Source organism: Marmota flaviventris, chromosome 6 (genome assembly GCF_047511675.1).
Source record: "Marmota flaviventris isolate mMarFla1 chromosome 6, mMarFla1.hap1, whole genome shotgun sequence".
NCBI classification, from domain to species: Eukaryota; Metazoa; Chordata; class Mammalia; order Rodentia; family Sciuridae; genus Marmota; species Marmota flaviventris.
This window is the reverse complement of record NC_092503.1, coordinates 68,430,192-68,456,600: the sequence shown is the minus strand read 5'-3', so window position 1 is coordinate 68,456,600 and position 26,409 is coordinate 68,430,192. Positions and strand designations below refer to the sequence as shown.

At 34.7% G+C, this 26,409-nt stretch overlaps 1 pseudogene; it reads left to right on the top strand.

The window, feature by feature from the left end:
- Nucleotides 1–22,108: 22,108 nt before the first annotated feature.
- On the top strand, nucleotides 22,109–22,688 carry LOC114086708 (mediator of RNA polymerase II transcription subunit 28 pseudogene; annotated as a pseudogene).
- The last annotated feature ends 3,721 nt before the right edge of the window (nucleotides 22,689–26,409 follow it).

Sequence of the window (26,409 nt, the reverse complement as noted above, 5' to 3'; positions counted from 1 at the left end):
ACATGGATCCTACTCAAAGATAGACCATATACTATGCCATAGGGCAACTCTTAGTAAATATAAAGGTGTGGAGATAATACCATGCACCATATCTGATCATAATGGAATGAAACTGGAAATCAATGATAAAAGAAGGAAGGAAAAATCCTACATCACATGGAAAATGAACAATATGTTACTGAATGATCAATGGGTTACAGAAGACATAAAGGAGGAGATAAAAAAATTCATAGAGACAAATGACAATACAGACACAACATACCAGAATCTATGGGACACAATGAAAGCAGTTTTAAGAGGGAAAATCATTTCTTGGAGTTCTTTCCTCAAAAAAAGAAAAAAACCAACAAATAAATGAACTCACACTACACCTCAAAAACCTAGAAAAGGAAGAGCAAAATAACAGCAAATGTAGTAGAAAACAAGAAATAATTAAAATTAGAGCAGAAATCAACGAAATTGAAACAAAAAAAAAAAACATTGAAAAAACTAAAAGTTGGTTCTTTGAAAAATTAAATAAGATCGACAGGCCCTTAGCCATGCTAACGAAGAGAAGAAGAGAGAGAACTCAAATTACTAACATACGGGATGAAAAAGGCAATATCACAACAGACACTACAGAAATACAGAAGATAATTAGAAAGTATTTTGAAACCCTATATTCCAATAAAATAGAAGATAGTGAAGATATCGATAAATTTCTTAAGTCATACATCTGCCCAGATTGAGTCAGGAAGACACACAAAATTTAAACAGACCAATAACAAAGGAAGAAATTGAAGAAGCCATCAAAAGACTACCAACCAAAAAAAGCCCTGGACCAGATGGGTATACAGTGGAGTTTTACAAAACCTTCAAAGAAGAATTAATACCAATACTTTTCAAGCTATTTCAAGAAATAGAAAAAGAAGGAGCTCTTCCAAATTCATTCTATGAGGCCAACATCACCCTGATCCCGAAACCAGACAAAGACACTTCAAAGAAAGAAAACTACAGACCAATATCTCTAATGAACTTGGATGCAAAAATTCTCAATAAAATCCTGGCGAATCGAATACAAAAGCATATCAAAAAAATTGTGCACCATGATCAAGTAGAATTCATCCCCGGGATGCAAGGCTGGTTCAATATACGGAAATCAATAAATACTATTCACCACATCAATAGACTTAAAGGCAAGAACCATATGATCATCTTGATAGATGCAGAAAAAGCATTTGACAAAGTACAGCATCCCTTTATGTTCAAAACACTAGAAAAACTAGTGATAACAGGAACTTACCTCAACATTGTAAAAGCTATATATGCTAAACCTCAGGCTAGCATCATCCTAAATGGAGAAAAAATGAAGGCATTCCCTCTAAAATCTGGAACAAGACAGGGATGCCCTCTATCACCACTTCTATTCAATTTAGTTCTTGAAATACTAGCCAGAGCAATTAGACAGACAAAAGAAATTAAAGGCATAAAAATAGGAAAAGAAGAACTTAAATTATCGCTATTTGCGGATGACATGATAATATATTTAACAGACCCAAAAGGGTCTACAAAGAAACTGTTAGAGTTAATAAATGAATTCAGCAAAGTGGCAGGATATAAAATCAACATGCATAAATCAAAGGCATTCCTGTATATCAGCAACAAAACTTATGAAATGGAAATGAGGAAAACCACTCCATTCACAATATCCTCAAAGAAAATAAAATACTTGGGAATCAACCTAACAAAAGAGGTAAAAGATTTATACAATGAAAACTACAGAAACCTAAAGAGAGAGATAGAAGAAGATCTTAGAAGATGGAAAAATGTACCCTGTTCATGGATAGGCAGAACTAACATCATCAAAATGGCGATATTACCCAAAGTTCTTTACAGGTTCAATGCGATGCCAATTAAAATCCCAACGGCATTTCTTGTAGAAATAGAGAAAGCAATCATGAAATTCATATGGAAAAACAAAAGACCCAGAATAGCAAAAGCAATTCTAAGCAGGAAGTGTGAATCTGGAGGTATTGCGATACCAGAGTTCAAACTGTACTACAAAGCAATAGTAACAAAAACAGCGTGGTACTGGTACCAAAACAGGCAGGTGGACCAATGGTACAGAATAGAGGACACAGAGACTAATCCACAAAGTTACAACTATCTTATATTTGATAAAGGGGCTAAAAGCATGCAATGGAGGAAGGATAGCATTTTCAACAAATGGTGCTGGGAAAACTGGAAATCCATATGCCATAAAATGAAACTGAATCCCTTTCTCTCGCCATGCACAAAAGTTAACTCAAAATGGATCAAGGAGCTAGATATCAAATCAGAGACACTGCGTCTGATAGAAGAAAAAGTTGGCTACGATCTACATACTGTGGGGTCAGGCTCCAAATTCCTTAATAGGACGCCCATAGCCCAAGAGTTAATAACAAGAATAAATAAATGGGACTTACTTAAACTAAAAAGTTTTTTCTCAGCAAGAGAAACAATAAGAGAGGTAAACAGAGAGCCTACATCCTGGGAACAAATTTTTACCCCTCACACTTCAGATAGAGCCCTAATATCCAGAATATACAAAGAACTCAAAAAATTAAACAATAAGATAACAAATAACCCAATCAACAAATGGGCCAAGGACCTGAACAGACACTTCACAGAGGAGGACATACAATCAATCAACAAGTACATGAAAAAATGCTCACCATCTCTAGCAGTCAGAGAAATGCAAATCAAAACCACCCTAAGATACCATCTCACTCCAGTAAGATTGGCAGCCATTATGAAGTCAAACAACAACAAGTGCTGTCGAGGATGTGGGGAAAAGGGTACACTTGTACATTGCTGGTGGGACTGCAAATTGGTGTGGCCAATTTGGAAAGCAGTATGGACATTCCTTGGAAAGCTGGGAATGGAACCACCATTTGACCCAGCTATTGCCCTTCTTGGACTATTCCCTGAAGAACTTAAAAGAGCGTACTATAGGGATACTGCTACATTTATGTTCATTGCAGCACAATTCACAATAGCTAGACTGTGGAACCAATCCAGATGCCATTCAATAGATGAATGGATAAAAAAAAATGTGGCATTTATACACAATGGAGTATTACTCTGCACTAAAAAATGACAAAATCATGGAATCTGCAGGGAAATGGATGGCATTAGAGCAGATTATGCTAAGCGAAGCTAGCCAATCCTTAAAAAACAAATGCCAAATATCTTCTTTGATATAAAGAGAGCAACTAAGCACAGAACAGGGAGGAAGAGCATGAGGAAAAGATTAACATTAAACAAAGATGAGTGGGGGGAGAGAAAGGGAGAGAGAAGGGAAAGCATATGGAAATGGTAGGAGACCCTCAATGTTACACAAAATTACATAGAAGAGGATGTGAGGGGAAAGTGGGGGGGAAACAAGAGAGAGAATTGAACAACAGCAGATGAGGTAGAGAGGGATGATGGGAGGGGAGGGGAGGGGGGATAGTAGGGAAAAGGAAAGGTAGCAGAATACAATAGTCACTAATATGCCATTATGTAAAAATGTGAGTGTGTAATGATGTGATTCTGCAATTTGTATTTGGGGTAAAAATGGGAGTTCATAACCCAATTGAGTCAAATGTATGAAAGATGATATATCATGAGCTTTGTAATGTTTTGAACAACCAATAAAAAAAAGATATCATGTCCTTTTGCATATTTGCAATAAATTCTTAATCTCTATTTTCTGCATTATTAGTATAGTGACCCCAACTTTCTATAAATTACTATTTGCCCAATTTTTTTTATTTTCTCACTCTTGCCCAATTTGTGTCTTTTGATAGTATGCTTTCCTACACTGTTTTTGTCAATTTGTTAATATTTTGCTTAATTATTTTAAATCTACACTTGCAAATAAAGTTGATTTATGTGCACATTCTGGCATGACATATTTATAAATTATATTGGAGTTTGTTGAGTAGTTTAAATAACATTGTTTGGCATTACACATTACTTCTGTGGTTATCTAGAATTCAACTTCTCTAGAAATGGACTCAAAATATCAAAGACATTGACAAATTTCTAGAGTCATATGATTTGCATAAATTGATTCAGGATGATATACATAATTTGAACAGTTCAATTTTAAGCGATGAAATAGAAGATGCCATCAGAAGGCCACCAACCAAGAAAAGTCCAGGACCACATAGATACACAGCCGAGTTCTACAAGAACTTTAAAGAGGAACTAGTACCAATACTCTTCAATTTATTTCAGGAAATTAAAAAAAAAAAGAGGGAGCACTTCCAAACTCATTCTAAGAGGCCAATATCACCCTGATTCCAAAACCAGGCAAAGACACATCAAAAAAAGAAAACTTCAGACCAATATCTCTAATGAGTATAGATCCAAAAATTCTCAATAAAATTCTGGCAAATCAAATACAAAACATATCAAAAAGATCGTGCACCATGATCAGGTGGGATTCATTCCAGGGAAGCAAGATTGGTTCAACATATGGAAATCAATAAATATAATTCATCACATCAATAGACTTAAAGATAAGAACCATATGATCATCTCAATAGATGCAGAAAACGCATTTGACAAAATACAACACCCCTCATGTACAATATCCTAGAAAAACTAGGGATAACAGGAACATATCTCAACATCATAAAAGCTATCTATGCTAAGCCCCAGACCAACATTCTTCTAAATGGAGAAAAACTGAAAGCATTTCCTCTAAAAACTGAAACAAGATAGTGATGCCTTCTTTTACCACTTCTGTTAAACATAGTTCTTGAAACACTGACCAGAGCAATTAGACAGATGAAATAAAATAAAAGGATATGAATAGGTAAAGAAGAACTCAAATTAGCACTGTTTGCTAACAATATGATTCCATACATGGATTTGCCATATTCTTTTTTATTTGCTAAATTGCCCTGTTTGATGCTTTGGGCGCATTTTCCTCCTAAATCTTACTAGTTTCTGCTATCTCAGAATTGTCCAGTAAATCCAAATTTCTGTGGGCTAATAACATTTGTCAGTAAATTCCTTGTCATTTTTCCAAAACAAAACTTACAAAAGTTTTGCTTTTACCCTTTACCAATTTTCTCCTTTCCTGATTACCATAATTTCTGTTTTCCCTTCTGTTAAGAAATTCTCTACTGTCACTTGATAAATGACTAGAGATTTTCATATGATAGCTCTAGAATTCCTCTCAATTACTTTAACAAGCCTATAATTTTTAAGTATTTTTTTCTCTCTTTTCTTTCTTTATTTCATGCCCCTCAATTCTGTAACTGAACATTACAGAGAACTCTATTTGGATCTTTTACTCCAGATTCTACCTGGTTATAAGCAAAGATGAATTTCATAACATAGGCCAAAAAGCTTTAGTGTTGACCTAAGAGCTTCAAGTCAGGGTTCTATTCTCTGTTTCATTTTCCATCTCTGTGACTATGGGCAAGTCATTTAACTGTTCTGTAACTCAGTTTTCTTTCCTGTGTCTAAACCCATTGATTTTTTTTTTTTGAGGGGGGAAGGGTACTGTGGATTGAATCCAGGCATGTTCAGCCACTAAGCCACATCCCCAGCCATTTTGATACTTTTATTTTGAGACAGGGTCTTGCTCAGTTGTTTAGGGCCTTGCTAAGTTGCTAGGCTGGCCTCAAACTTGCAATCCTCCTGCCTCAGCCTCCTAAGTCACTGGAATTATGTGCACCACCACAACTGGCCCCCCATGTGATTTTTAAGACATTAATAAGCTTAGAACTTCATGTCTCATAGAACAATAAAAGACATTGATAATATTATTCTTGTAAATTTACCCTGTCTCTGGAGAGAGAAACAGAGAGATCTTGTTGCTGTGTTCTGCCTTAGAGATCATGATAAACAACGACTGAGCCAGTTTCTTATCTTGTATCTCAATTTAGAGAAAAATTGTAGAGTCCTCTCTGCTGGGACATAGGCAATCTTTGAAAACACATCTCCTGACTTATTACAGTTAAGCATTAATCACAACAGAGTGCTATGAAATTGTTTCACTATCAATTATTTTTTCCATGTTGTAGAGCCAATGTAGAGATTACAGAATCAGAAACATTTTATATGTATATACATCATTGAATGAATTCCTTCTCCGAATGAATTTCTTAAACCTATCACTTGCTAAGTTATGCTTTACAGTGATATTGTGAAGAATTTTCATAATACAGCCTCTTAGACATAAAGGTAACAATAATTCTTGATAAAGAATTGATGAAAGAAAGAAAGAATGAGGTGGGGGGAAAACAAATAAATAAAATTTTTATCTTTTATCTGCATCCAGGGCTGCTCTATCTCTCATACTACATTTGCATTTCAGTCACAACCATGCCTCACTGCATATGGCTGTGCTTCATAAAGCTTGACTTTCTCCTGCTGACCTCTCTGATTGTCACTACTACTTGTCAGATCAATATTTGAATATTTATTAAATGCCTTTCCTTCTTTAACACTCTGATCTGCCTGTCGCGACCCCTTGCCCGCAAGGAAGACGCAACTCAGGAATCTTCTTTCAGCAGTTTATTCAGGTCCCTGATATTTCTTCTTCTCTCCCTCGGATGCCCCTCCCAGCCTTAATAAAGCATCTCAAGCTCCAATGCAAAGCTGCCACGTGGAGCTTTCTCATAGGGTGATAAGGGATTACGTGCCAACTCTCCAAAAAAGGAGTTGTTTATCACAGGCCACAGTGGAAGCCGGCACCATCTTCTAATGGCGGCCACGGTCTATAGGAACGGCTCACCACACTGCCTAGCAGAATTTTCTTATAACACAATGTGTTCCACACCAGGAAATGCCCGCAGACTTGAATTTTAATGTTCTTGTTCTGACACTAATGGTTCAATAGGCCTCTCAGATACTCAGATATCTGAAGAAACTAAACCTGCCATTCGTGGTGAGCTGAAGTGCCATAGTTGTGAAGGCTGTTAAAGAGAAACATGAATTGGGTCTGTAGCTTGATGCTGTATAGGCAGTGAGTTTTGTGAGCCTCTAAAGAGACAGGCATCATTCCCATAGCTATTCTGTACATTTAGGTCAGCAACTACTATTTCATCCACCATAGGAATAAAAATATAAGATATTACATGAGCCTCTAACAAATAACTGAGGAGCTGTTTTATGAAGCAAACCACAGACATTCTAGTGAGGGAAGCTATGAGCAGGAATGCAACAGTGTGATAGAGTATACCCTGGGCTTCCAGGAAACCTCAAGAGTTTTTTTTTTTTGCAAAAATTTGCAAAGACTACAAGTATGTTTCTTCAATTTTAGTTAGCACTGTTTCAGGAGGAATATATTTATTACTTTTTTAATCTCCAAGAACTCAGAACTATTTTGCAATGAAAGCAATTATAGGCTACTTTCTCCAGTCTTAAAGAAAATTTTAACAATTTTCTCATAATTTATCATGGAGAAAACACACTAAGTAACTTCCTGATCATATCATATCTGAGTAGTTTTCCCTCTGCTTATTTGCCTCTTTTACAGAAAAGAAGAAAAACAAAACAAACAAACAAAAACAACAACAACAACAAAAACACTGCAACCTTTCCTGCATTACTAGATTAGACTTGAACTAGAATGAATAAGGATGTTTCCAGCTATATGTGGGTACAGACAGGAGGCAGTGTCATCCCTCAGGGTCTTTGAAGAATTTATAATTTACCCTTTCTCACTGGGAGAGAATAATTTTCTTGCTCCTCTCATTTCCATCCTGAGCAAGAAGTTAGTATAAAAAATTATTTTGCTTCCCATTCTTATCCTTTTACTATTTTCTCTTGTAGCTTAAAAAGATTTATACCATTCTTTCAAAAATCACAGCTTAAAATGCAGTTAAAATGTATAGATATTAAGCACAGGAACTTCTGCATATTAGAATATTCAGAATCACATACTTCTAATTATTTTTTTAGACAAAATTTCTTTTCTAATTTAGTAATTCAGATTTACATTGTTCCTCCATTACTGATTCACCTCCCACCCCAAATTGGTGATGACTAAATAAGCATATTTTAATGCCCGTAGATTCCACAAGGTATACATTTATATCTGAACAACTGTTTAACACAGAAGTTCAAAGAAAGCTAGATTTTAAAATATTTATAAAATGAATCTTAGCATTCTACAGTGTTAATTGTGGGTATGTGTATGACTAATAATAACTTCCCTTCACTGTCAATTTTGGTGGTACTCATGATAATACACATGTATTTCTGTCTTTCTCCTTTGCTTTAGCTGAAACTTTCAAATAGGATCCTATATAGATCAAGCCAGTTTTTACAAAAAACAAGGCTAATCTAGTAGTGCCTTGTTAAGCTGCGTCAAGGAACTCTTCTAAATATAAGTGATTCACTTAGTCAAAATCAAAGTTTTATTATTTTTAACGTTAGGTACAATTAACATATAACAACAAAAGTGGAATCAATGTAAACTTGCAAATAGTAAAAGAGATGAGCTTTCGATGAACTATTTATTTAATGCAGCCCAGAAAGGCAAATTCCAACCCATTATCAGACATGAAGAGAAATAAATGAAGGAAAACTGAATGATTAAATGCTTTCATCTGGAAATGTGATTTCAATATTCAGAAACCCTACAATTCTCCTAATTCATCATGGTCTTTGTTTATTACTAATAAATTAATGTGCTGATGGAAAGAATTCATTACCCTTTCTACACACTTCACTAGTTGCAGGTCATTTATTAATCTGTGTTATCTGGTGAGACTAAAACAGCTGTAATTACATTGTTAAACAGTGATTAATAAGCAACTCTCATAACTAATAAAAGAAACATGTAAAATGTGTATTCTTTCAAGTATTTAGCTTAAAGTTTTACTCTCCTCCTGGGAATAAAGAATTTCAGAATGCCATTAATATTCTTTCTGCGCAAACTTGATTTGCTTTTGCAGCTGCTTCCAGTCACACCTATGAAACCCGATTACCAAAAAGAATTCAATTAAACCGAAGAAACTCATCTTGTTCATGAAACAATATTAATTCCCCAAAATTAACATCCCAAAATGAAGCATATTTTTATGATTTTCAGTTATTTTCCTTTAATTTAATGTTAAAAGGGTACTCATTCAAAGCTGTGTTTTTATTTCCTCTATTTTGATTATACAATTGAATACACATCCATTTGAGGTTTGGAATTTAAATATTTTACAGATTGGCAGTACCTCAACAGCCAGAAGCATATTAAAAACTCCGTAGTTACTGTTTATTAGGTTTCCAATATAATCGGTTTGATTTAAGTGTTACCAGAACATTATTAAATGTCAGATATTTTGATTATCATTAACAGTAAACAAGCAGACTACCTCTGACACATGAGCAAATTATGCAATTTCCTTTCCATCAATACTGCAGAAAATAAAATGGTAATGTTAAGAAATAGTTTTCTAGTACTGTAGATGTTTCAAGCATAACCCAATCAAATTCATGACTTCTTAATAAAGTGCCTCTTGTGCTGTCAAAAATTCTTCTTGAAATTTGAGGTGCCATATAGCTTCTTGTACCTTTGTCACTGAACTGACTGCTGCCACTAATTCCCTCATATTCATATTTTAGTGTCAAGATCTGTAAAGAGGTAGCTGTCTATTTTAGGCAGGGTGGTAGTGTGGCAGGAGCTGAGGGTGAGAGTCACAGGCTCAGCTTTGTCACTAAATATCCAGGATTGGGGGAAATTGTCTGAATCCTTAATGTGAGAATGAAAGGAAATAATGTTTTCAAAAAGTGGTGAGCATAGAGCTGTTGACTTATAGTAGGCAAGTGTGAAATGTCATTTTCCCACCTTCCTTTGCATAAAAATTGGTAAGCAGAGTAGTCAGGCATCTAATTTCTCAGATTTTTGAGCTAAGATGGTCTTCCAGTTCTCCAAGTATCTCAACTAACAGCTGGTCCCTGATACCTGAAATTTGTTTGGGTTTTATATCAAGCTTCTTTCTACCAGTTTCTCATATCCAAATGAATTTACTAAAATACTTCCAAAGAAAAGGATTGAGTTTTTTTTTTAAAGGTTACTGATTAAAAAAAAAAAAATCAAGGGAGAATTGAGGTTGTATCTCAGTGATAGAGCACTTGCCTAGCACTTGAGAGACACTGGGTTTGATCCTCAGCACCACATGAAGATGAATAAATAAAATAAAGGCATTGTGTCCATCTACAACTAAAAAAAAAAATAAAGGCATTGTGTCCATCTACAACTAAAAAAAAATATAAACCAAGGGAAAGGAAGCACACAGAGCCATCACAAAGGGAAGCCTAGGTGAGTCACTCAGAAGGGAAGAAGGTTGCTGGATCAGGAGGACAGGGCAAACTGGAACACATTCAATTTACAAAGGCCAAGGAAAGACTACACCTACTCTTTGGGAAAATCTGGTGTCATCCAGCTTGTGTCTGAATGCTGCAAGCAGAATCCTTATGTATTAGGTACTTTTGAATACAAATAAGAGAAGCTAACCTGAGAATTTTGTGGGAAGTTTTTTGAGCTTATATAATTGCAAAGTAGCTGGAAGGCTAGTTTAGTGGAATGGATTTAACTAAGCACTTCCCAGTAATAAAAGTGAAGGAAGTATTACAAGTGTTTTTAGCAGGGATTACCTGGCCAGACTGCTACTGCTACAAAGAAAATGAGCAGGATGCCCTCTGTCTAGAATAAATCCTGCAAATTTAGTGTCTTGGGAGGCAATGCATCTCATTCAATCCCTGTAGATACACAGACTTGCCTACTGTGCAGAGGGCAGGCAGAGGAAAGCCTGGTGCTCATACTTTTATAGTCATCTCTCCACAGAGACAATATGCAATGGTGAATCCTCTCAAAATAGGAAGGGGGTGGATGCTGCAAGAACAAACAAACTAAAATAAACTAGTACAGTGCAGTGCTTACTTTTTGTGGAAATCTTCCAAACAGTAACCAAGAAAACGAGACATGACTGCTGTTGGGATAGAGGATCCATCTCTTTTTTGCTTAAAGAAAAATGCTGTAATGTGGGGCCTGGGCATAAGGATGATGGAGATACATTGATTTTTTTTCTTCCTGGGCTGTGCAGATGCTTCTCTGTTCTTTCTTTACCTTGCTTGGTGTTCAGGGAGGCTGATTTCTATGTTATATCAACTGTTCTCCTTTTGGTTGAGTTCAGAAAATAGGAGATAATGGCCAGGAGTTGGAGATGAAGAGGACAATAAGTTGAGATATTTGTTTCCTCAGACCCTTTGCGTCTGGCCTCATGTTGACTATAGCTATTGCTCTCCTGAAGGCCACAGCTCCTTTCCTGTTCCTTGTCCTACAATACATGGCTACGTGGGTTCTCTGAATCCTCCTCCTTTCCTTACTCAGGCCTCAGACTGGGACTTCTTCCTATCCTGAGCCCTCAGACACTTCTTTACCAGCCTTTATTCCTTCCCTTTACCTTTGTTGAAGCCTTTATAAAATAGTCCCTTCTGAGAACCCTCTTCATCACAGACTCCCTTTGAGTCTCTATCTTAGTTTTCCTGTGATAACCTGATACAAGTGGGCTACGCCGAGACAGGTTGTTGGCTGTGAACAGTCTGCCTGCTGTTCCACAGATGCTTGAGTTAGTAATTGGGTGAGAAGATGATCTGATATATCTTGAGCATAATCCATGGTGCTTTACTAACATTTCTTTCCTTCTAAAATATGGAAGAATCTATATCAAGCTCAGGTAAAAAAAAAAAAAAAAAGATCATACCAGCCTTATCTTGAAGCAATTATTTCAATTCCTAGTATTGGAGTAATGTTCCAAAATAAAGTCTGCATCATCTTTCCCTTCATGAAACTATTTTCTCGTTGTGATATGTGATTTCTGAAAATAATTTATGTAGACTCAAGTTTAAGGGAAAATTCATAATTTAGGATATTAGTTTCTAATGTTTTTACAGAATATAATTACAAAATATTTTAAAAATAATTATAGAGTACTCTGTCATGTGAACTAAACTTTTCAAAAAGTACAAATAATCACTGACTGGAGGAATTTAATTATTATTTGTATCTTTTCCTCATTTTCCTATGTCCTGTACCCTTTTCCTGATGAAACCATTGACCTCCTGAAAAATCCATTGACCTCCAAAATTTCAAACTCATTTGAACTGCATTTGTACTTCACGGGGTTTCTCGTTTTTTATTAGAAATCTCAGCTCTCTTGGCTTTCATGAGAGCACAATCTCAGTTCTTTTTTACTTCCTTGACCATCTTTACAATCCTTTCCTGGCATGCCTTTCTGCCTCAAATTCTTAAATGCTTCTGAGGGAAAACATCATTCTCATTTTCCATATTCTCCTGCCTATTCTTACTTTGTCTCTTCTTTCTCTTCTCATCTTTCCCCCCCATTTTTGCTCCCTCTTTTCTTCTCTTAGAAGTGACTTTATTAACCACAAAGATGTTCAAATTTCAACATCAACAGGTGTCCAGGTAATACACATGAGTGAGATAGATGGAGTTAAGTGTCTGTGCCTCCTTTAATGGTCAGTGGAGTGAAGGAAATTAAAAGTGGCAGCCTTCACTTACTAAGTGGGATATTTGTTATGTTGTGGTGACTTGATCCATGGTAATTATTATCCATGAAACTATTATATGTTAAGAAGAATTGAAATTGGTCTCCAAATATTTAAATGTTCATTACGAAAAAGTATTTTAACATCTGGCAAGTCAAACAAAACACTTGTAGAGCCCCAGTTTGCCTTAAGGGTGGATAATTTTTTAATCCTTAATCCAAACTTTATTTCTGGAACTCTAAACCTGATTTTATGTTATTCCTCTGCAAGTTCTACTTGTATGTATGTATACAAGCTCTACTTGTAATGTGTACTCAATACATCTCCAAACTATAGTCACTGTCTTTATTCCCAAATTTTGTTCTTGGCCTTCAACAGTTCCATCACCATTGGGACCAACTGCCCAAAATAGAATACTTGAAACTATCTTTGTCCTCTTACTCTTCATTTCCCAGTGTTTCCAGACTCCTGGATCCTAACTTTCTGGAACCAGCCCACTTTTCTCTGTTACCACTGTGCCTGTTATTTCTTTACTTTTTAAATACCATCTTGGGTGGCCCCCCTGACATCAAAGTATTTCCTTCTGGGAAATTTTATGTTGTATGTATTTATGTATACATTTAAATTTCTGTTGACTCTTCCCTACCTTATGGGACTTATCAAGTCTTCTTTTCAGACTTCCTGAGAAGGGCATGCTTAGATTATGCAAGGGAATTTTAGAAACCCCAACAAACCATGTTTGAGTTTCCTGTAGTATCCATTTTACTCATTTGCAACTGAATCAAAACATCCCTTTCATGTTATTACAAACAAAAGAGTAGAATTTAAATTTTTCATTAATATTCACAATAAAGTATAAGACTTCAATTTTTTTTTTCCTGCAGATGTTGCTGACAGACCTATGGGGGTAAAATGCACTCCAGTTTTTGTATTATTATTTTGGCAAAAAGTTTCAATAGCATTATCTTAAGATCAAAATTCAAGCTATTTTCCTGACACACAAAGCCTTTGTAATTTGGTTCTGATTCATCCTCTCTCTCATCTGTATCTCATGCTCTTACTCATACTGTGCCCATATGAATTTTCTTTGATTTCCCAAACATATCCACCCCTCTTGCGTCTTGCTTTTGCTCAACTTCTCTTCCCTTTCTAGAGCAATTCTTTCTTCAAGTCTAAGGTCAAAAGTTAGCTTTTTGTGAAGACTTACCAGTTTTGAGGTCTTTTACCACTTTTCACTTACATTGTATTCTAATTACTTGCTAAAATTGTCTCCTTCATTACACTGTGAATTTCTGGAAAGCAGAGACCTCCTTTTAAATCCCTAGTGTCTAGCAGAGTGCATGTTAATGATTGAAAGAATGAATGATGAAACTAGCTGTTGAATATATTAATTTAAAAATATGTGTGTGTGAGTGTGTGTGTGAGAGAGAGAGAGTATGTGTGAGTGAACAAAATCCCAGAAAGCAACTCCTATAACTGTGATTTAGTGATGAGATTTTGGTTCGGCCAGATTATGTACCATATCGATCATGGTAATTGAAATTAGGAATAATTCAACCAGGTACTTGTTGGTTGTAATTAGGAATGCTATTTGATAAATTTTATAATTTAACACCTTGCATATTAGTTCAGGAGAAACAAAATTCAACTATGAATTTTTTGTTCAGATCCTCCACTCTCCTTCCTCTACCCTGTTCTCTGTCTGAGGAAATGAGCAGTTTGTACTGCAACAATTTGTACTGCAACAGATCTCCTGTATTGGGCCTAGAAAGAACACTTGGTAGACCTGAGGCAGGGAAGAAAATAAAGTCAGGGTAATCACTCTTTTGGCTCTCTCTCTGCAATGGTCCAGTAGCCACTGTCTGCCTGCTTCCCAGTTCCTATTTAAGCCAGAGTCAGTGTACTGTGCTTTGTGATTCCCCTACATCCCCATCTCTGTAAATAGTCCCATATTAGATTGGCTTGTGGAATTATCCTGATTTGAGTGCAGCATCTGTTTCTTGTTGGGAACCTGACTCATATAATTCTCTTCTATTTCCATGAGTTCTTATTCTATAGACAAAAATCCAAAGTGAATAAAAATGGCTTTTTCTTTTTTTAACTACTGTACAGTGATAAGTTTAGTTCACCCGTAGGCAAGTGTGTGTGCAAGGCTAACTTTAAAGTGAAAAATGGTGTTTTTGCAAAATGTATTTATTCCAGAGCCATAGTTCAAAATTATGTAAATTGAAGAAAATTTATATTTTAGGATAATTTTCTATTAAGTGGCATTATTTATTCAAGAACATAAATCAGTTAAAATGCATTAAAGTATTTCTCAGGGTAAAACTAACTATACAAAAAGGTTTCGTGAATGTTTTGGGCTTAAAAAATAAAACCCAACTTGAAATATTTTGTAGATTACAATTGATATCAGTAGTAAGGAAGTTATAAATAATTTTGAAAGTTTTCAAATGTTTTATATATACTCTAAAAGGCAAAAATTAATGATGCAACCAATAGTGTGCTAGTGACATATTTGTAAAATATTAACTAATCTTTAAAACTGTGCAACAGAATTAAAGAAAAAAACTCACTATGTATTCTTAGAATATTATGTTTAAGATTCTGAGAAAATTGTTCTAGGTTTTATTCCAAAGTATTAAAGTAAAAATATGTACTGGAACTGCATAAACAAGGTACTTACCATTCATGCTTTAGGCAGTGAGACTGCCTAAAGATGATTTTTTTTTTTAAGAACCTATTGGTAATTTTCTAAATAATTCTTCTCCAAATGATGCCCAAAAGACTTTCTTCTTCTATAATGTTCTTTATAGTGGAAAACTTTGCAGTGATTCAGGGCCTTTAACTCCTAAGATTCAATCCTGTGTGTGTGTGTGTGTGTGTGTATGTGTGTGTGTGTGGTGCTGGGATTGAGCCCAGGACCTTGTGCATGCAAGGCAAGCACTCTAGCAACTGAGCTATATCCCCAATCCTTTATATTGAATCAAATTTAAAAGTAAATTTAAATACACTTTAATACAGAAAAAAAATCTAAAGTGAATATATACCTTAACTTCTCTATTTTAAGTAAACATTTTCCTACATTGATTTAGCATCATTCCTATTCTTTTTTAAAATGACAAATCTTTTCCAAAAATTGTCTTCTATTTTAACCTTCCCAAATGGTTGACCACATTCCTCTATCTCAACGTCAGTGACTACGGCTTGTTGGTTTTCTCCTAAGTATGGCCTGTGGTTGAAGTTACTTGAACTTTTTAGTCAGTTGTGGGCTTCAACCCTCCCCTTTTATGGCACTTTCACATACTAGGGAAGTTTCAGCAGCACTCGTACTGGTATATTTGAGGGAATATTTCAGACTTCTTAAGAGTAACCCAACTCATGATTAAATCAATTCATGATCTGATAGTGATGAACTTTGTACTGAAGTTCATCTGTAAGAAGAAATACTGGTGACTATACATCATTTGGTACCATCTGGGTGAAAATATAAAGTAGCCGGAAACCTCTAGATAAGCAAAATACATTCACAACTAGAGAATCCCTGACAGCTGGCTCCACATTCTACCAGTCTTCTAGACCTCGTGCTAACCTTTGCGACTAAAACCTGCCCATTTTGCTCTTTTTCACCGCCTACCTCAGTTCACTTTCTCTACTGTTCCAACTCCACTAATGGAACTGATCCACAACCAATACATTTCAGTAATCCCCCACTTCTCAGACCATCCTGACTTAGAAAAGAACTTCTGAAAAATTCAAGACACTGATCTGAACATATTTACCTTTTGTTACTTTTGTAGCCAGAGGGTGTGGGATGTTGACTTCAGTCACACTTATTCTTACCCTCAGGGGATCCAGTTCCCAGAACAGGACTAATTAATAAGTCACTTCCTTTTAGCATTTCTCCTTTTCTACCTCTTTCTACAAGTACAAAAGTGTTGCTTCAAAACACTCAAAAACTACTAATTGGTCCCTTATTTTCCACCCACAGACCTGTTCTGCATACTGACCATCCCCCTCCCCCCAATTTCCTGGGCCATCAACCAGATTATAGCTGTGCTCTGCCTTCCTGCTGGGATCTAACACCTGCTCTTGAAAACCCCCTTTTGACTTTTGTTTGAATCAAAATTGAGTTTCTCACATTCTTTTTACATTGTTCATGGTTCATACTACCTCCTACACCCCTTCCCCTTTCAATTGCTCTTTTGCTCTTTGTACTTAGTCTCGCAGTAAATTTTACTATTGCATTTTAAATATATTCTCCACACCTGTTCCTCCCTGGTGGGTTTAGATTAAGGTCCAAGTGGCTTCATCCATTCCACTCTTTTGTTTTTCTTGCCTGGAACTCCACCTCTTACACTGCACTCCAAAGTGTGAACTATCTCCTAGGTTTCTTTGCCCCCTCAGTCAACTCCTCTGTTATTCTAAGCATTCTGACCTTCCTACTTTTGTTGCCAGACTGCTTATCTTTGCTTAAGGAATAAAAAAAAAAAAATCTTAAGATTGCAAATGTACTCAGCCTTGCATTTATTTTTCCCCCTGAGTTAGACTTTGATAGCAATTTCTCTGTCCATTTGAGACTCTTTCACACATTCAACATTTTTCAGGTTCCAAGAACAGTTTTGCCCTATTTGCTTCCCTTGTACTCCCCTAATGCTCCCCTACCACTTCCTGTTCTTCCACTCTTAGCAAATAATGAATAGATCTCCTTCTTTTACTAAGAGAATCATGGAAATCTGAGGGGAGCACCCTAAAACGCCAGCATTGGTTCTTAATATTGAATCAAATTTACTCATCCTTGTGTGTGTGTGTGTTTTAACAGAAAGAAGTGCTTGCCACCATCCCCCAGAATAACACTTTTATTCTGTACTTTTCATAATTATAGTTATTGATGTCATTCTCATCTTTGATATCTAGTCTTCAATTTTCTATATCATCTTGACCAACAGATAAGCTTTAGTATTTCCTTTCTTTCCTTTTGTGCTCCTTGAAAACCTGTGAAGTCTCTTTCCTTACCTTCCCTTATTGAGAGGGACTGGTTTTCACTCATTCTTCTTTTACTTCCATACATCTGAGGCAATTACACTTTTTCTTTATAATAGATAACATGTAAGCCAAAAGTATATATATATATAACTTTAAAATAATGCAATAAATATACATATGCTCCTTAAGATTAAGAGATAATCACATCTAATCAAATGGGTTTCTGTCACTTGTCTCCCTTATTCTGTCCTGAAGTTAACTGCTATTTTATATTTCATGATAACCACTTCCTTGTTTTCTTTAAGGTTTTGCTGTAGGTATGTCCCTAATTAATGTATTATTTATATCAATGAAATACTTGTTACAACCTTTTTTCTTTTTCTTTTCCACTTTATAGATGCTCCTGTGGTCTGATTTTAGACTCCGTGTCCCATTGTCACAGCATTCATTGTATTTGCTTTCTGTCAACACTCATATTTTTAATATTTGGTTTATTAATCACCAGAACTTAATTAGTGCCCAGGATATAGTACTTATTCCATAAATGATAATTAAATGAATTAGTAAAAGAAGACATTGGAAACAGAAACTTCTCAGAGGTTCAAATTTCTTGTATATTGAATAATTTCAATAGATGAACACACTTTGAGCAGAGAGATTTTTCTTTGAGCAGAGAGATTTTTCAATCACAAGAATTGAAAGAAAAAGCATGTTCTAGTTAAAATTCTCTTAAATAATCCCATTCCTATCACTAATTGATTGCCACTTTGGGCCATTTACTTAACCTCATGTTCCTCTTGTTACCTAATCTATAAAATGAGGTTGGACTAAATGATCTCTGAGGCCCTTTTCCAGCTGTGAAATTCTATAATTGTCATCAATGATTGTATAAATAAAAAATTCAATTAACAAGAATATCTTAATCCCTACACATTATCACTAAGTTGAGATTTTACTTTTGCAAAGAAAAATTATTTTATACACACAGTAGGAAAAGAAAGTGCTCACATGCTTTCCTTTCTAGCCACAACTCAACTTCATCAACAAAATCATTTTTACATAATGTGAATAATGTTTTTTCTTAGTCAAATATGGGACTTTTCTTCTTTGGAAGAGATGTCATTAAGAACTCTCTATTTGATCCATGAATTCATCCTCTAGCTCAGGATAGACATATCACATGTGTTACCCCAGTCTAATAAGATATGTTAGGTTCTTGCCCAAAATCTAACAAGGCCCTCTGGACTCTACCTGGTAGGTGATCCACATGAGGAGGATTCTTTAGGTCTTGGATTATGACTTGGCATCAAGTGTATCTGAACTGTTACAGACAGTTTTTGTTTATCCTTAGTCTTTGTTCTGCCTCTTTTTTTATATGCTCTTATGTTCTTACTATGCTCAATTCCACGGAAAGATATCTGTGTAATGTCTTCTGCCTCACTGTTTCATGATGTAGAACTTCCTTTTTAGAACCTGTTCCTTTCTGGAAACTCTTCACCAAAAGTGTAATTGCTGCAAGATAGGAACTTGGGCACATATATGTTCCCAGAATAAAGAAAACCATCTAAAAACAACACACATACGTTTGTGAATTTTAACAGCAATATTTTTGTAGAAATTATATCTATTAAACTTTACATTTATAAAATGTACATATTAAAAACTTTTGATATAAGAATACACTTGTAAATCTGTCAACAGAATCATGGTGACTTACATATCTTTCACTCCTTCAACTAATCACATGACCCTTTGTAATTCCTGTTTTCCACCCTTTCTCACAACCTCACAGTCAAACTCTGCTTTCTAATTGTACAGATTATTTTAAGAATTGTATACAAGTTGAATTATAAAATATGCATACTTTTTACCTGGCTTTTTCTCTCAGCATAATTATTCTGAGAGATATCCAAATCATTGCATGTTAGCAAGTAGTTCATTCTTGTATATTGTTGAGCAATATATCTGTTATATGGAATTCCCACAATTTGTTTACCTATTTATTTGTTGGATGACACTGGAGTTATTTTCAGGATTTGTCTATGCTAAGTAGTTTTTATAAACATTCATGTTCAAGTTTTGTACATATGCAATTTTACTCCTTTTGAGTAAATACTAGCAATAGTGTGACTAGAATATGGTAATTATGTTAAACTGCTAAACTGTTTTCCAAAGTAGATTTAAGAGGTTTTTGTTGCTGTTGTTTTGCTTAGTTGTTATTGCAGTACTGGGGATTTAACCCAGGGTCACTCATTCTACCACTGAGCCCCACATTCCCAGCCCCTTTCTCTTTTATTTTGCAACAGGGTCTTAAATTGTTGAGGCTGGCCTGTAACCTGCAATCCTTCTGCCTCAGCCTCCTTGAGTCACTGGGATTACAGACATGCACCACAGCACCAAGCAAATCAGACAATTCTATCAGAATCATTGATATAAGGGTTCTAGTTACTCTACATCTACCTAACATAGGGTATGGTCAATCTTTTTTATTTTAGCCATTCTAATAGATGTGTAATATTACCTCACTATGTGCAATTATTCAGAATATATAAGGAACATTAAAGCTTCAGGAATAAAAGAGAGTTAAAGTTTCAGGAATAAAAAAAATAACTCGATGAAAATGGGGAAATATTTTAAAAGGACATTTCATCAATGAACATATACTAATAGAAAACAGGCATATATATAAAATGATGTACTAGAAAATGCAAAATATTGTAGAGATTTTGATTCTTATAGAGAATGACTAACACTACCATTTACATAATCTTCTACCATTCTGTGACATAGTCATGCATAGTTAACAATATATATGCAACTTAGCCCTGTTTTTGCTATAATACAGTGAAGAAGAATTTAGTCCCTAAATATTTATGTTTCAGATTATGTCTTTGTTATGGATCACCATGAATGAAAAATGTCTACCACTGTTTTGTCTACCAAAAAAATGTCTACCAAATTGCCGCCCATAAATGTTGTACTCTGTTTATAACTTCCATCAATGGTTAAGATTTCCTTTCTTCAAAAATTCATAAATGACTAACTTTCAAATAATATTTTCAAATCTATTTGTTGAAAAACTGGTTTTAATTTTAGTGAATTAAAATGTCTTTTAATTACTACTCTTGGTAGTCAGATTTTCTATACATTTACTACATGAAATTCTTTCTACTTTAACTATCTCTCATATCATTGACTCATATATCCCTTGTTCCCACCCTTCTTTTAATGAACTCTATGTTCATTACAAATATTTCTATAACTTTTAATAATGGTTATGATATTCCTTACATTCAGTTTAGTTTTTAGTTTATCATACTAAATACTATTGCAAGTATGATAAATTTTTATGTCATAGTTTCTTTCAGTGACTAAACTTAGATTTATTTTCATAATTTTATTTTTATGAGTTTATTTTTATATTTAAATTTTTAATTTACTATAATTTTATATTTTTAAATATGACTTAAACTTCATTCATATTTTTCTATTATCTGGCCATTTGTTCAAGATCATTGGTTTATTAATCTATTTCCTTCTCATTATTTTCCATATTTTTTAACCACATATTCTTTTTTATAATTTCTATTGTTGGAGTTATTCATCCTGTCACATTTATTTAGTTAACTGATATTCCACACTGAATTATAATACTTTTCAGGATAATTTAATTTCTCAAACATATTGTCATTATTCTAAAATTACAAAAATAATCATTTAGTTTGTTTTGCTGTTCATGAACTTTATTTTTGTTAAAATGAATATCGCATTAAAATTGTATTACAAGTTTAAGTAATTTGAAAAGAACCTTAGATTTTATGTTTTGCACCCTTATCTAAAAATATTGCATGACTTTCAATTTATTCAAGCTAAGCTTTATGGCTTTCAGAAAATTTATAGTTTATTTCTTATGGATCCCATATATTTCTTATTCATTTTATCAATAAGTGTTTTATATTCAAACACTAGAGTATATGTATGCATTTATACTATGTCTCTGTGTATATACTCTGTGTACATATACATATATATGTATATATCTCGACACATGTATTTAATTATGCTTGCTATTTTTGAGACTTGTATATAGAAATCTGGGTGATTTGATTTGTTTACTTTGTTTCTAATCACCTTTTTTGAGTTATCTTGTTAATTTTAGTATTTTATTGATTATTCTGAATTCCTTAGCTATAAAAACATTCTATCCAAAAAATTATAATTTATTTTATTGACCCATAAAATTTTACACTTTATGTTCTATTTTGGATTATTAATTATATCGCTTAAAACTTTGAAAGTCACAAAAATTTATGTGTTTTTCCAGTGATTTTTGTGTTTTCCCCCTGATTTTGTTAGTATTTTCTATTTAATATGAGGATGACTATGTTTTAAATCTCCCTTTTTTCAATTACCTTTAAATCCATTAGTAAGATTTACTCAAAGTTAACTCAAAGATCAGAATTCTTCCTCAATTTATCTGGTGGCTATTCTTTAAATATAGGAGGTGATAATAAAATTATAACATTTGAAACTATTATTTCCCCAAAATTACCATTATTGTCTGAAAGTAACTTCTTATTTCTAATAAAATATGTCAGATAAATCTAATGAATATATTGTTTTGGTGGGCCGCAGCCCGCCATCCCAAACATGGTGGCTCCACTGGGTGGTATGTTCTCTGATCTTCTGTTTGAGGCCTCTTGCAGGCCTCCCTGGCCAGGCTTCACTTCTTTAGGCAGAGCCTAGCACACCAAGAACTTCTAACAGCACCTTGGTGGATGAGTTGTAATCGTCATTTGATGCTTGTTTTTAATCTCTCGTGAGTCAGGATTATGTCAATGACACTGATCAGGAAGACATGCGAACTTGTATTGGTCAGTGTATTCAGAAGTTTCTGGATATTGCAAGACAGAATGCTTTTTTTTTTTTTTTTCTACAAAAGATTGTTCAGAAGCCACAGCAAGTTATCAAAGGGGACGTCTCAGAACTAAGGAATGAATTGCAGTGGAAAGATGCTCTGGTGCAGAAGCACTTGAGAAAGCTGAGGCATTGGCAGAAGGTGCTGAAGTTCACAATGTGCAGCACAAAAAGCCAGCTGAAGGCCCTCAGGGCTCTTGGCCTACCTGGAGCAGGCATCTGCCAATATCCCTGTGCCTCTGAAACAGACCTGAGGGAGGTCTGGCCTACAAGGTAGACTCCTGCAAACAGTTTCTCCAAACCTCTCTCTGTGTGGGCATGGCATTTTAGAACAACTATTTGCCAGAGAATGAGTTGGTGTTAATTTTGTTTCTACCTAAAAATTTCCCCCAATTTTTATTAATATATTATTTTTACAATAATCATTCATTTCCTTATTTTTAAGCAGAGTTATGAGCACCTACTCTGCCCTATAATCTTAGAGTAGATATTTGGAAATTATAAGGAATATGGCACCTTCCTTCAAGTGTGTCACTTTTTGCAAGTTACTTCTTGTTTCTGCTTCAACAGGTCACTGAATTAATAGTTTAAGGGGGCACTTAGCTAACAATGAATTCCTTTGAAAATATGAGCAAGTTTCTTCACTTTCCCTAATTCCTTACCTCATTTGTTCAAGGGGAATCAAGGTAGGCTATGTCTACTATCTTTTTCCCTTAAACTCTATCACTTTATAGCAGTGCTTGTTAAATAAATAAATAAATAAATAAATAAATAAATAAATAAATAAATAATAAATAAACGTACATGAAAAACACAAGAAAAACTCAGGACTCAATAGAATATAATGGAGATACTAGAGGTTTTGGTTCAGAATAAACTATACCAAAAGTCTAGAATCAGTGATTACTATATGAATGACATTGTATAAGTTATTTAAGTTCTATGAGCCTGAGCATTGTTGGTATAAGTGGGAAATAAGATTTTATGATTGTGATGAAGATCATGCAACAAAAAGTCTAGTGCCACGTGGGGTTGTTATTTCTTTAGAGACTAACAAGAAACAGATTTCATACATGAAATAGTTTGTTTGTAGTAAAATTTATTGAGAGGTACTGATTATGAAGGTGTAGGTAGGTGTATAGTAACCTTAAAGGCTATTTCAACATCTAGGGCTGAGTAGCAGTCAAGTTATTATCACTGCTAAATCTAGGAAAAATAAAGGCAAAAGTAATTTTGAGCTCTTGGAAGAAGACAGTCGAAAGTAATCCAGTTCTTGAGGGAAGCAATAGACTTTGGTAGAAAGATGCAGTCGACCTAAATGGACACAAACAAGCCTCATTCAGGACGGTTTCAGGTGGGCTTGCTGATAAATTTAATCAAACCTGGGCTCCAGAATTTAGATTCTACTAGAACCTATGTTATACAGGTATCTTCATATAAACATATTCAGAGGAAGCTCCTCATGTTGGAATTGAATGAAGGTAACAAATGTCCAGAGTAACTGAGTCCATAAATGACCAGAAGACTGAATACAATTTATAGTACAAATTGAGCTTTCCTAACCTTAAAATCCCAACCCTAAAATGCTCCAAAGTCTAAAAACATTGCCTGCCAACCTAATACCACAAGCAGAAAATTCCACACCTAACTTCATGTGATAAGTCAGTTAAAAGCACAGGGGCACCACAAAAATTATGCCCTCTGGTTGTGTTTCAAGAAGTATAATAAACATAAACTTCAATCCCACTCTCAATATATCTGATTGTTTATATGCAAATATTTTGAAGACTAAAATACTTCCAGTTCCAAGTATTTTGGGTAAGGGATACTGAACTGGTATAATGAAGTCAGAAGGATAATGGAGTATCTGGTATCACTTTCTAGATTTTCCTCACCCAAAGCCTGTGATATTTATTTAAGAATATGATATGAACTAATCTGTGTTCTGATCTTCTTGTCTCATGTTCCTCTTGCCCAAATCTGCCCAAGCCAGTTTCAACCTCAGCCTTCTTAATACAAAGGTCTCAGTCTTCTTTCTGGGTGTTTTCCCCCCCTTCAAGTAATCTTATAGTCTGGATTTAATCAATACAGGTTATAGGTTATAAATTATAGACTGGAAATATGGGTTAATGAATATTAATTATTAAGAATAATAAGATTATAAGTGTTATAGAATTAGTAATTTAAGGTACTCCAGTATGCCTCAGTTATATGTTTAAAAAAAGTAACAATACAATAATATAATCACTGTAAGACATAGAATTTAAGTTGCTAGCAATAAGATATAGATGATGTAAGGTGATAAGTGTAAGCTCATAGGTCTAATATACTACAGATAGTTACAGATAAATATAGAGATGGGTATAGTTTACTAGAACAGTAGTTAAGTATAAAAAATAACTAGAGACAAGCATAAGTAAGTATTGCCATATCAACTCCATCTTCTTTATTCCTATGTGAAACTTGTTACATAGGCTGTTCTCAAAATGTTATTTTTAAGTTGTTTTTGTGTAGACCCATATAATTAGGATATAGACTCATACAAATGAGGATGTAGACCCCCATAGATGAGATTATGGTTTTGCTCTGCTAACTGCATTTTCAGCCCCTGTATTCCACTTTCTTGCAATTTGCAAAATCTTATAAAATTCCATAGGAAACTCCCCGGGTATGGTTTTCTTCCCCATTTTCTTCTTTAAATATCTTAGCCACAGGCTGTTCTTTCAGAGAACCACTCTGTAAGAAACAGTCCCTGGCCAGGTAAAATTGGCAAAATAAAATTCTTTGATTTGTTTCAAATTTAGACTTAGTGTGTTTTTTGAGCAGCAGCCCCATAACAACTGGATCTTTATCAATTGATTTCTACAGAAAGCTGTGCTTCACTTCAATATGTTCTGAAAACTGCTGTCTGGGAGTAGATCCCAGCTGCTCTTTGCCCTTCTATTCTGAGAGCTCTGCATCTACTGGCAGCTGCTTTCTTTTTGCAGAATTAGCATTCTTTCTTCCTTCAATGATGATGCAAGAGAGGTCTTCAGCCTCTGTGTATAGAAGAGTCACTTGGTGTCAGGACTGAGTGTGCTGTGGCAGGGAAACATAGATATCATAATGCTTCCTTAGGCAGCCATAGCTCAAGGCATTCTTTAATTATTTCATGTATTGCCTGTCAGAAAATTAACAGAAGTGGGTGGTACAAGGAAAATAGTGCTGTAATAGAAATTTGAACCCTGGGCTATTAGAAGTTTTGTCTGTTTTCCAGCTATGCAGTTTGGAAAATTTACCATTTTTTACTATAAACTTTTTTCTTTCTCATTTGGAGAAATGAAATAATACACTGCTCTTTTTTGGAAGGGGGTTCCAGGGATTAAACTAAGGGGAACCCACCACTGAGCCATATCCCCAACCCTACTTTCTTTTTCATTTAAGGACAAGGTCTCGCTGAGTTGCTTAGCATCTCACTTTTGCTTAGATTGGCTTTGAACTTCTGATCCTCCTGCCTCAGTCTCCTGAGCTGCTGAGATTACAGGTGTGCACCACAGTTCCTGGCATACGCTGCTCTTTTTAACTCACGTGATTGTTATAAAGCTTAAGTAAGATAATGTATGTGGTATGAGTTGCAAAATGTAATGTGGAAGCAACTACTACTATTTGGAAAAATGCATCTTCTCGAGCCTTTGAAGCAGCACACTATGTTGTGTAAATTAGTATTGCCTTTGTGTTTGTATTTTCCCTCCTGACTATCCAAATGAAAAAGACATTTTTTTCTCATGGAAATCCTAAAGGATATTAACTGGTCTTTCCTCAGTATGTTTAATATAATTCTGAAAATTAATAGGTAACATTTAGCCTAATCACAGACAGAAGGCTGCACAAATCAAATCATAATCATGTTCATTTTACAATGATACATTTTATAAGGGTAGTGTATACCTTTGCTAATTGTGACTTACTTGAACAGTTTTCAAGCTCCCATATAAT